The sequence below is a fragment of the Prenolepis imparis genome, unplaced genomic scaffold (genome assembly GCF_030444845.1).
Source record: "Prenolepis imparis isolate NDT839.2.m4 unplaced genomic scaffold, iyPreImpa1.0 SCAF_11, whole genome shotgun sequence".
Taxonomy (NCBI): Eukaryota; Metazoa; Arthropoda; class Insecta; order Hymenoptera; family Formicidae; genus Prenolepis; species Prenolepis imparis.
The window spans coordinates 16,053,436-16,066,868 of record NW_028141169.1 but is presented as its reverse complement, the minus strand read 5'-3'; positions in this window follow the sequence as shown (position 1 = coordinate 16,066,868).

Sequence of the window (13,433 nt, the reverse complement as noted above, 5' to 3'; positions counted from 1 at the left end):
AGCACGAGCACGTAAAAATAAGTCATTGACTCGCAAAAAACATGCTGTGCAAAATTTGTCGTTATTAACTTCACAATAAAAAGAAATGCAACACAATTTTTGTAGTTCGTCAATATCGTGGATATCAGATCGTTTTAGAACCCGCACTTGTTTTTGTTCAGTAAGGTCCGCACTACACTCACTATCATAATCGGAGTCTTGTAAAACATGTATTTCATTGTCATCGGATAATTTTTCCTCTTCATTATTAACTTCAACATTTATCTCCATCTCTTCATCACTGTCTTCAACTATAATCACATCTTTAACAGATGACTCGACTAATATTCTCTCGAAATTATTATTTTCCATTTCTTTTTAACTCACTACACTATGCCACTGACACTTCGCATAGGACACTTTAACTCGTCGAATGCTAAAGACTTTTTGACGCGGAGACCCACTCTCCATAAGTTTCAACCCCCATTCCTCTCAAAATTATCGCAATTCTTCCTTAAAAATATTAAAAAAGATGTTTCGCTCTCGTTTACGACCGATTTTCTGTGAGGGTACAAAGCTGCCGAATGTCAACGCTTTTACATTTGCACCTATATAAATAACGTTACGACATGTTCGTCACAGTCGCATCCCCTCAAAATTTCCTAAATTTCCACAAAAGAATATCTTAATGATAAAATGTCCATAAAATGAGAAACATAGTTTTATGGATTCTAGAACGCTCCGGTTACAAGAACGTTGGCGCTGATACGTTGCAATTCTTCCTTAAAAATATTAAGGAAGATGTTTCGCTCTCGTTTACGACTGATTTTCTGCGAGGGTACTGCCGAATGTCAACGCTTTTACATTTGCACCTATAAATAACGTTTTGACATGTTCGTCGCAGCGTCGGCCCTAAGATCTCCATTCCTTTCCATAAAACCTAATGATTTTATGGGCATTTAATGGACATTTTGTCCATAAAAATGAAAAAAAACATAGTTTTAATGGACTCTAGAACGCTCCGTTGACAAGATTGAGCAGCCGTACATCGGCGCTTGTTCTATACCTTTTTGGGAAAATGTCTATGATCCCTCATAAAAAAGTCGTAAGGATACCATCTACAAATATTGCACTCTGAAAACTCCCCCTTCTTTTTCGAAACATCCCCTCCACCCGCGTGACGTCAGCCCCCGCGCCACCGAGATCCCCCCGCCCCGCATGACGTCAGCCCCCGCGCCCCGAGATACCCCCGCGCCCCGCACCCCCCTCGGAGCCACATTGGTTAGAATTGGCATAGTCCTATTACTTTCCTCAATTTTTAAGAGAACTCTTTGAGAAAGAAACGAAGGGATTTTCAGAAGAACAGAAAGGTCTTTTTGCTAAATTTCTTATAGATTTTCAGTATGTTTTTACGAAAGAAATAGTAGCTGGAAATTGTGATGTTGTAGAGCACGCAATTAATGTGAATGATTCGAATCCTATCAAACAGGTCCCTCGTCGTATTCCTTTGCACATGAGAGAAGAAGTTGACAGGACTATTGAGGAAATGAGATGCCAAGGAGTGATTGAGGAATCACAAAGTCCTTGGATCTCACCTGCAGTATTGGTCAGAATGAAGGACGGAACCATTAGATTCTGTGTGGATTACAGAAAATTAAATGCAGTTACTAAAAAAGATTCCTATCCAATGCCCCGAATTGACGATTTGCTTGTTCGGTTGAATGGAAATTGCTGGTTTTCCACCTTGGATTTGAAAAGCGGATATTGGCAAGTAAAGATTCGTCAGGAGGATAAGGAGAAGACTGCGTTCTCGATTGGAAATGGTTTGTGGCAATTTACTGTAATGCCCTTTGGGCTTTGTAATGCCTCCGCTACCTTCGAGCGATTGATGGAAAAAGTTTTACGACAATTGTTATCTAAGATTTGCTTAGTATATTTGGACGATATTATCATTTTCGGTAAAAGTTTTGAAGAAATGTTGAGCCATTTAAGGCAGGTATTTTTGCGATTGCGCTCTTCTAATTTGAAATTGAATCCAAAAAAATGTTCTTTCTTCAAAAGAGAAATCAAGTATTTAAGACACGTAATTTCTGAGGAAGGAATAACTACGGCTCCTGACAAGATTTCTACTGTTAAAGACTGGCCAATCCCTAAAATTAAGAAGCAGGTTCGTAGTTTCTTAGGCTTTTGTTCCTATTACAGGAAATTCGTCAAAGGATTTTCTTTGATAGCGAAGCCATTATTCTCTTTAACTGAAAATTTAATAAAGTTTGTTTGGACTCGACATTGTGAAGCAGCATTTGAAGAGTTAAAGAAACGTTTTGTGCCTTCTCCTATTTTATCTTTCCCAAGGAATAAAGGGCGATTTATTCTCGATGCTTCTAACCATGGAATCGGTGCAGTGTTGTCAGAAGTGTGTAAGAAGAAGAGGAATGGTTTGAACGAAAAGGAAAGGAAGACTGGAAGAGGAATGGTTTGGACGAAAAGGAAAAGAAAACTGGAGAAAGAATGGTTTAGACGAAAAAGAAACGACAACTAGAGGAAGAATGGTTTAGACGAAAAGGAAAGGAGGAAATTATAAGAAGACTGTCTCACCCGCGGTTTTTAGATCCGTGGTTTTCCCGAGGGTCGTAGGGCAAATGTCGAGACAAGAACTTGGGCAGTCCCTTTGAGGATGACGGGTCCACGGAAGATACCCCCCCCCCTTGTTCGAAGATGGATCAAAGAAACAACAATCGGAGAATAAATTACGTCAATGGAGTAAGAAACGCGCAATTCGGTAACCTGCAGCAGCAGCTCAGGGTAGGACAAGAAATCGTATAAAGTACTCCAAAGACGGACAAGAAATTTGGATCATACTCAATAGGATTGTCGGGACGACAATCTTAGAAGAGAGGGGATAGTGTTGTGTCCCCGTATTTGTCGACTGCTGGGTATATTGTCCGGCGGGAAGTTCGACAGGAATTGGAAGATCGTCTCCGAGCGCGTCTCCAAGGAGTTGTTGTTAAACAACCGGCGCGTTGTTGTTTCTCGGCGCCATATTGTGGAGTTGGTCTTTAGCCTTCGCGCGGCGCGGTTGATTATACGGACTGGCTTATCCTGATATGATATTTACTTTTATTGTATTAATTTACATATTCTTATTATTAAAAGTTCTTCGTTTTCTACGCAAGACTAATTTATTTCGGCGAGCGTGAGTGAGTGTGCGTGAGACGGGACGCGACTTCGACTATTCTCGAAGTCAGCTGCGAGGACGCAACAATATATACATATATATACATATATATACATATATATACATATATATATACATATATGTATGTCCAGGGGCAGTTTCCGGGATTTTTGACGTTTTGTATAAGCAGATTCCAAGACATTTGGCATTTTCCAGGACTGTCCTGGAAAAATTAGGTTCTACGACAGTTTCCAGGACGTTCTGGAATCTGCCGTATGATATACAAAGGCAGATTCCGGGTCTGTACATCCAGATGTACGTACATTTATATGTATATACATATGTATTTGGCGGATTTGATTATATATTATAAAATTATTGCACATATATATATATAAAAAGGTGAATTATCCAAATATAGTTTACCTTTATACGTAAAGTTATAATAATTGATTTATTTTTGTAACTTATGCTTCAAACGTATATGACATAATGACAGTGAGAAAGACAGTAATGTTTCTATTCAAAACATGACAAAGTGACACATACTAAATAAGTATATATATATATATATATATACCTATATATATGTACTGCAAGATATAGCGTAAATTTAAAAATTTTGAGTGTATATCGAAAACAGGTCCTGGAACATGCCATATGTTCAAGAATGCAAATAAAAATATTCTAAACATAAGACTACGAGGGTTGTCTGAAAAGTTTCCGACCTAACAAAGATACAAGACATTTTTTCTTCAAATTAATTTTTATTTTTCTACATAGTCTCCTTGTAAGTCTATACACTATCTCCCAGCGATGCTCCCATCTCTTCAACCCGTCCAAATAGTACTCGGCGTCTTTCTCTGCAAAATAGTTGTTTACGAAGATGATGGCCTCCTCATTCGACGAAAATCTCTGTCCTCCGAGCGCAACTTTTAGCTTAGGGAACAAAAAAAAGTCGCTTGGGGCTAGATCTGGTGAGTAAGGAGGGTGGTCAAGCAGTTCAAACCGTAATTCGTGGATTTTCGCCATGGCAACCGCTGAGGTGTGAGACGGCGCATTGTCTTGGTGAAACAAAATTTTTTTTTTCTGCAAATGTGGCCGTTTTTCCGCAATTTCTGCCTTCAGCTTGTCAAGTACTGATACGTAGTATGCTCCTGTAATGGTTTTTCCTTTTTGAAGATAATCGATTAAGATAACTCCATGACTATCCCAGAAAACAGTTGCCATCACTTTCCCAGCCGAAGGAACAACCTTTGCTTTTTTTGGAGCCGATTCCCCCTTCCACTGTTTGAGCAGCAGTCCACTGTTTTGACTGTGTTTTTGTTTCTGGAGTATAATGGTGTATCCAAGTTTCATCTACAGTAATTAATCGGCGCCAAAACTCTGATTTATTGCATCTAAACTGCGCCAACAGAGCGTTGAAAATGTTCATTCGAACACGTTTTTGGTCCAAAGTGAGCAAACGCGGCACCCAACGCGCGGACAGCTTTCTCATGCCTAAATCTTGATTCAATATGTGACAAACACGTTCTTTGGACATGTTCATAGCCTCTGCTATCTCTCTAACTTTAATTTGACGGTTGTCTAGCACCATTTGGTGAACTTGAGCGATATTATCGTCAGTGGTTGCAGTTTTTGGACGTCCCGAACGTTCATCGTCACTCAAGCTGGTACGGCCACGTTTAAATTCAGCAGCCCAAAATTTCACGGTGGTAAATGATGGTGCAGAGTCCCCGTACACAGCGTCCAACTCGTCTTTGATTTGCGTAGGCGTATTGCCTTTCAAAAACAAATATTTAATGACAGCTCGATACTCGATTTTTTCCATTTACACAAAAACACTCACATTGACTCACTCAAATGATTGTCAAACAACAACTGCGCGTCCAAAATGGCTGAAATTTTGGTGAGTACCTTTCAAAGCATGCGCAAACACATTCCCCAACTTTTGTTTACGAGTGCTGCCATCTTCATGTTGAGGTCGGAAACTTATCAGACAACCCTCGTATATCGCTTTAATATGATGAAATAGCATAATATAAGAGAAACTTGAAAGCAATTGAAACTTAAAGTCTTAATTAAGGCTTTATTAAAGGCTTTAAAAGCTTAATTAAAGTCTTATTAAAATCAACTGATAACATCAAGTTTTATTAAAAAATAATAAAAATCTAATCATTCTAATCAATATCATTGATGTTTTTGTAATATCAAGAGAAAAGATAAATAAACTTTTTTGTTTTAATTCAAAGCTTTTAACATCTAACTATATTATTAAAATATCGTTCCGAGATAAGTATTTATTATACATAATTTAATATCTTATTATATTAATTCATTTCAATTTTGTTATTGCCGGTAAAATACAGGAAGCTGTATTCCATAATTTATTCTGATTTATTTTATGTGAAGATTTCTTGTGTGTATGTATGTATGTATTCTTTATTTGTCCCCTTAGGGATTAAAGGCGCTTTTATACGGAGCGTACCCAAACCTTCACACCTCCCATCTTTCCTTCCTCTTCTGGCCATATGCGACCTCACATTCTACTAATAACATTCTTTTCCCCCTTTCCCCCAACTTCTTCCTCTCCCTTTCCTCCTCCTCTCCTTTTCCTCCTCTGTCCTTCCTTTCCTTTCTCCTCTCCTTGATCTCCTATCTCCTCTCCTCCTTTCTCCTTTCCTATCGAGCCTTCCTTCTCTTCTATGCTTATCTGTTGCTTCCTTACTCTAACTTACATCTACTTACATCTACTTACAACTATTTACATTATCTCCTTATAACTATCTTACACACTATCTTACACTTCTACCCTATTCCAACCTATCGAGAGAGAGAGAGATCTGACCCTAATCACAACCGCCTCGACTTCCGATTCCTTCATCCACTCTCCAACCATCCGTCCATTCACCCTCCCACCTTCCTTCACCCTTTCCTCCTCCCTCTCCCCCCTTCCCTCTCTTTCCTCCTCTAACTCCCTCAACCACCATTCTCCCCCCTTCCTTCTCTAGTATCATATTCATCCTCCCCCAATAGTCCCCTTCCACTTCCTCACCCATGCACTCTCCTAACACATGCTCCCATGTCTCCTCCCCTCCTCCACATCTCCTGCACATCCTCCTCTCCTCTTTCTCCCAATACTTTGCTCCTCTCATCTCATTGTTCATTCTGTGCCTAATCACCCTCTCCGTCTACTCTCCCCCCTCCCTTCTTTAGATATGCCGGTACTCCTTCCTCCTTTATCTTCCCATACCATCTGTTATACCTGGACTCTCTGATCTTTTCCCATCTTTCTTCTCTTTGCAATTCTCTGCCCCGCTACTCCCATCCTTCATACACTTCTTCCCCTCTCCCCCTCCTTTCCACCATTTCCCTTAATCCCCTTCCCCTTCCCTCAAAGAATTTTTTCCTTTCCTCCTCCCATCCCGATAGCTCTCTACCTTCCCTAACCCTCTTTTTCATCTCCTCCAGGCACTTCTTTGCCAGCTTTCCCCCCACCCCTCCTCCATCTTCTTTTCGAATCCCACCGCCCTTTTCCCTGCTTCCAACCTAAATTTATCTTTTCCAATCTCTTCCCTCACCATGTACCCCGGCGTACACCAGTCCACTCCTAATGTCCATCTGATCCATCTATTCTGCATCGATTCTACTTCCTTTCTCTCTTTCCAGCCCCATATTTCCGCTCCATACCCCATCACCGTTCCTACTAGCCTCTCACATAACCAAATTCTTCTCTCCCAGTCCCCCACAAACCTCCTTTTACCTATCCCCCATACCTGTCTAATAACCACCGCTGCCTTTCTAACCCTCTCCCTCACTTGTGCCCCCTGACCCCCGTTTCTCTGCAACCTGTACCTGAAGTACGTGAACTCCTTCATCTCTTCTACCTCTTTCTCTTTCCACCACCACTTCACTTTCCTCATTCTACCACCCCCTCTTTTAAACCTCATCATCTTCGTTTTACCCACATTAATCTCCAGCTTTCTTCCATCCAAGTACCCCTCCAGCTTCCCCATCATATGTATCATCCCTTCCTCCTCCTCTGCGAGCAAAACCATATCGTCCGCATACGCCAGACAGTAAACCTTCTCGTCTCCCAATTTTACTCCACCCCATCGTCCCTTCCTTAGTACCTCCTCCACATCTGCCACAACCAGGTTGAATGGACTCATCGGACACCCCTGCCTTACCCCTCTTGCCGTCCAGAAACTCTCCCCTAGCCTTTCCCCCACTCTCACTTTACTCTTCGTTTCCTTAAAGCTCTCCTCAATCCTCACCCTTAGCCCTTCTCTAACCCCTTTCTTCCTCATCGCTTCCCCCAATACCTCCCTGTCCACCGAGTCGAACGCCGCCTTCAGGTCCACAAATGCCGCAACCATCCTTCCCCCCTTTCTTCCTACCTGCTTGTTCACAAGATAATTCAATACATAAATATTGTCTATAACCTCCATCCCCTTTCTAAAACCTGTTTGACTCGGTGGAATCATTCCTTCTCTCTCTATCTCTTCCTTTAGCCTCTCCGTCAAAATTCGGATATAAACCTTATATAGCGTTGGCATTAACGTCACCCCTCTATAGTCCTCCACCCTGTCTCCTGCTCCCTTTTTCAACAGCGGTACTATTATCTCTTCCTTTCACTGTCCGGCCATCCCTCCCCCGCAATACTATATTACAAAATTTTCTCACCCACTCTTCTGCCCTATCCCCCCCAGCTTTTCATACTTCATTCGGCACTCCATCCCCCCCAACCGCTTTTTCCTTCTTTAATCTCCCCAAAATTTTCCTTATTTCATTCCCCTCTATCTCCTGCTCCTCATCCTCTAACCTCCTCCCTCTTCCTCCCTTCAGCACTTTACCTTCCACCCCTCCCAGTAGCGACATAAAATACTTCTTCCATTTCTTCAACTCTATCCCTTCATCTACTCCCTTCCATTTTTTTCCTCTCCCTGTTCACTACCCTCCAAACATCCCCCTCCGTCCTTGCTTCTTGCGCTTTCTTAATCCATCTCTCATTTTCCTCCTCCCTCTTTCCCCTACATATCAATTTATACTCCGCCCTCATTTTCCTGTACCCTCCTCATCCCCCACCTTTTTTCTCCATTCTCTTAGAACCTTCCTCACTTCTTTCCTTTTCACTTCATACTCTTCGTCCCACCAACCTCTCCTTACCCTACCCCCACTTCTCTTGCTCACTCACTCAACTCCTCTCCGATCTGTCTCACCTTCCTTTCCAATTCTCCCTCTAAGCCCCCATCCTCTCCTTCTTCCCAATCTATCCTTTCTATAATCCTTTCTCCTCTCCTTACTGTCCATTTCCCCCTCACCCTTCCTCTCCTCCTCTCTTTCTCCCTCTTTTCCCTCCGCTCCTTCTTTCTAGTGACACTATAATCGGGTGATGGTCTGACTCTATACAGTCTCCTATTTCTAATCTTATCATCCTATCTCTCACTTTCTCCTCACAAATCACATAGTCTATTACCGACTCTCCTCTTCCCCTCGTATACGTGAACTCCCCTTCTTCTTCCCCTTCCACATTCCCGTTTAAAATTCCCCATCCTACTTTCTCCATCCCCTCTATTAATCTCCTCCCTTCCCCATTTATCTTTCTATCTTTCGACCTTCTTTCCACCTCCTCTTCCTCTCCTTCCCCTCCTATCCCTCCCCCCGAACCTGTCCTTGCATTGAAGTCACCCCCTATCAATGTCCACCTATCGTCTCTCTGCACCTCCATCCAAACCTTCAACACTTTTAACTTTCTTTCCATATCCCCTTTCACATATACCCCCACTATTCTCCATTTCTCCTCTCCTAGCCCTACCTCCACCATCATTAATCCTTCCTCCTCCCCCACCTCTCCCCCCATTGTCATCTCTAATTCCTCCCTGACACCGATAATAATCCCCCCATCGGCCTCCCCTTCTTACTCTTCCTCCTCGCCAACTGTTTCTCCCATCTATATCCCTTCGGCAGACTTCTCCTTACCTTATCCCAACTTTTTCCGTCCACCCATGTCTCCATCATCACTACCACGTCCCATTTTTTAATCTCCTTCCAAAATTTTTCCTCCTTATTCTTAACTCCTGCCACATTCCAGAAACTCACCTTCCACCATTTCTCTTCTTCTCTCCTTTCCCTCCTCCGCTCTTTTTTAGTTTCCTCTTCTCCTCCCTTTCCTTCTCTTTTCTCCTTTGCTCCTTCCTCCCCTCTTATTTCTTTCCTCTCCTCTCTACATTTCCTTATTCTTTTTCTCTCTTCCGGTCCTCTTCTTCCCCCTTCTCTTCACTCCCCTCTCTTACCATTCCCTTCCAGTTCCTAAGCCTACCTTCCCCTTCATCCCATCACCACCAACATTCATTTATTCTAATTTTCCCATATCCTGTCCACACCCTATTCCCCTTCTTCCTTTCCTCGTCTGCAATCTCCCCCAGGTTCCATTTTATTTTCCTCTCCTCCCACGTTGAATCGTCCTCAATCCTTACCGCCTTCCCTCTTAACCCTTTCTTCCTCTCCATTACCTGTCTCTTCTGGTTTCTACTTCCTAACCTTACCACCACCGTTTCCGTCTCCCCCCTTTCCTTTCCTCTCACCTTTCTAGTCCACTCTATCTCAGCTTTCACTCCGATCTCCTCTAACACTTTTTTTCACCTTTTCCCTCGTCTTCCCCGTTCCTCCTTCTAATCTACGAATAACAATATTATTCCTCCTTTCCTCTCTCTCCTTCATTTCCATCTTCCTATCCCATCCTATCATTTTAGCTACCATTGTCTCCTCCAATCCCCTACCCCCCTCCAACCCCTCTCATTACTCCTCCTCCTCCTTCCAACCCCATTCCTTTTTCATTTTCCATATCCGTTACCCTCTTTTCTAAGTTTTGAATCCTTTTTCCACTCTTTTTCCCTTTGCCATATTTCCAGTCTCAACTTCCCTATCTCTCCCTATCTCTCTATTCTCCTCACTGATCTTCTCACTAATCTTATTCGTTATTCTTTCTTTCATTCCTCTAATCAAGTTGCCTATATCTTCCTTCCCCTCCTCCTGTAATTTCTCCGTTTTTTTGTATCTCCTCAATTCTCCCTCTTCTCTATCCTTTCCTTCCTCTCCTAACACATCCCTTTTCCTTTTGAAAAAATCCTCCATACACCCCGTGCTCCCCGTACTCCCTCTCCTTTCCTTCCCTAACTCCTGTATCCTCCTTGGCCTCCCCACCTTTTTCTTTCCCGCCTCTACCGCCTCTCCCCCGTCTCCTACCTTCACCAACTCTTCTACTTCCATTGCCGCCTTTACTTTCTTCTCGTCACCTTTCTTTTCTCCGCGTCCTACTCTCTCTTTCCCCGGGCTATCTTCTCTACTCTTTGTCCGTGCTCTACCGTTCCGTCCCACCCACTCGACTCTTCCTTCTCCACTGCCTATACTTTATGCCTTCTCACCTTCCGCACCACCCGTCTACACTCTCTACTCTCTCTGCACCTTCCACGCCTCGTGCCTTTCCCTCACCTTGCGACCGACAGGCGCTCACAGCTCGAATATACCCGTTTCCAGCAGAGCCGAGACCTGGATCTTCCAAGGAGTAAGGCCAAGGTACCTGTAAATAAAAAGAGAGGAATGTAAATAGTTAGTTATAAGTTTATTTGAAATAATAGTTATACAGTTTAAAAGAAAAATAAGAATTATAACTAAAGTTATAATTGAGAAAGAAATAAAAAGTTAAATAAAGTTAAAATGTAAAAGAATATAGGGGTGAAATGTGGCCCCGCATGTTCAGTATCTGGCTGACATGCGATGGGTCCCAGGTTCGAATCCTGTTCGAACCAATCACCCCATATGCCTGCTCGGGACTGATGGAAAGAAAAAACGGAGTCGGTGGAAAGAAGGGGAGCAGGATGAGTTAAGGAGAAGGAGTAAGGGAGAAAGGAGATGGGAGAGAAGGAGAGGAGGAGAATGGAAGGAGGAAGAAGGAAGGATAAGGGAGAGAGGTGTTGGTAGTCGGGACTGATGGAAAGGAAAAACGGAGCGGTGGAAAGAAGGGGAGCAGGATGAGTTAAGGAGAAGGAGTAAGGGAGAAAGGAGATGGGAGAGAAGGAGAGGAGGAGGATGGAAGGAGGAAGAAGGAAGGATAAGGGAGAGAGGTGTTGGTAGTATATTGTAAAGTCACTATAGCCAGGTTAATGAGAGGTGGTGTGTTGTAAAAGATTCGGGAACGCTCCTTGTAAAAGCGCCTTGTAAACCCCGAGGGGATAAACAATAAATGATACATACATACATGTAAAAGAATATAAATATTTAAAGTTAGATTAAAATAGATTTAAGTTTTAAATATTGAGTTTTGAGTAAAAGAATAAGTTGTTTTTATTTTGATTAGCAAACATTAGTTTTGATTTGATTCTAATTATAGAGTGCGCAAGAGCAAAAGTTAATTTAAATAATAAGAGCGCAAAAGTAATAATTGATTTTGATTTAGTATCAAAAGGAGAAATAAATCCTATAGTTATTTTGAGTTGAAACATTAATTATAATATACGCACGATAGAGCGTACGAACAAAGTTTTGTAATATAATTAATTATAACTTTTTAATAATTAGAATAAGTTTATAATATCGCGAGAAAGCGAAATATATAAAAATAAAAAGAAAAAGAAAAGAATTAGAGAACGATCCGTATGATCAGTGCGAGGTCAATAAACGAAAGTTGACGAATCGTTAGCAAACTCTAATAACATAACGCTATACATATTTAAAATACATTCCAATCATTAGGTTAGTTAAGAAATGATTTTGAGATAGCGAAATGCAAAATCAACAAGGAAGTTGTTCAAAGCTGCAATAAATAATTATACATTATTTCTGTAATTTCAAAAAGATCTGTTAATTTGCGACTTTGAGGACAAAAACAAATAGGCAATAAATCTGCGATGACAGATACGCCAATAAAAAACAACATAAACATATAAACACGTAACAGCCACCGCGCCGGAACACAACCACCGACGTCGCGAAAAGCATGCGCGGCCGCATCACATGGGCACTGTAAGGCCAATCGATCGCGCGATCTAAAGACTCGCGCATGACAGGCACGTGCCTACTCTGCGCGGATCACGAGGCAGCCTATAGCGTACGGCGCCTTCGAGTCACCTCTAAATGTTTAAAATTAAGGATGATTATTGGCGCTCGGCGAAAAGGGTGACTCCTTGACCGAATCAATAAAAGGAGCTCACCCATGATCATCCGGGTCTTATCGCAGTTATCCGTCGTGAAACCGCATATCGCACGCTTGTTATACCGCTTATACCTAGTTAAAACCGCTGTCGACACCCGCTATCAACCAACTAACGATCTCGAATTACGGACTAGAACTCTATTACGGCACTATTGTTAGTAGTGACAAACACTGTTTTGTTGTATATGTTAAATTTTGTGTTAATACAGTAAACATTGTTAAACTAATATCTGAGTGCACTTATCGCTTCGCTTCCTCAATATATCCGCTTTCCTGCACGCGCTCGTGAACAAAGTGTTGAGAAATGAAAACACTAATTGAAAGTTATTTTATAATTTAAATCAAGCAGACAGATGCTATTTATTTTACGTTTTATTAAAATTATGAATTGACGTTATTTTTAGTTGTGAAAAACAATCACGTTATAAAGTCAATTACAAATATTAATTTATCAATATTATATGCAAGAAATAAATGATTGAAGTGTGTAAATATATAAATATGTGTGTACAGATAGTTTTAAGCATTGTAATTAAATTAAAAATAGTTAAGAAGCAACTGACATGAAACAGAACCTCCGAGGACGCGGATTGGCCGGCTACCCAGCAGTGGGGAGACGTACTATAAGAAGCGACGATCCGAGGACTCGGGAGCTTTAGACTCTCCGACTCCCGACGCGTAAGGATCGCTCGGCGATGGGGGCTTCCGCTCACACCCTCGTACCGCGTAGAAAGAACACTTTCAGACTCGTTGACGCGAACGCGACAAAACCTGAAAGAAACGTGACGTGATATAAGGTCGAGAATTGTAACCGCGAGTATACCTACCATAGTAGAACAGCGCGAGTTAATTTAATTGAGATTCCCTGTAATAAAACATAATTTCATTAAAATAAATATATATTTAAATATATATATGACGTGTCAGTGACAATTAAAATCAAGTGTTCACTTACCTGTGATACTTACCCAATCCCAATCGGTTGAGTTGACCATCCTTGTGAATGGTTGTCCTGTCGGTGGTTCCGGATTCTACGGGCGGTGCATCGATGTCCAGCGACCTGAA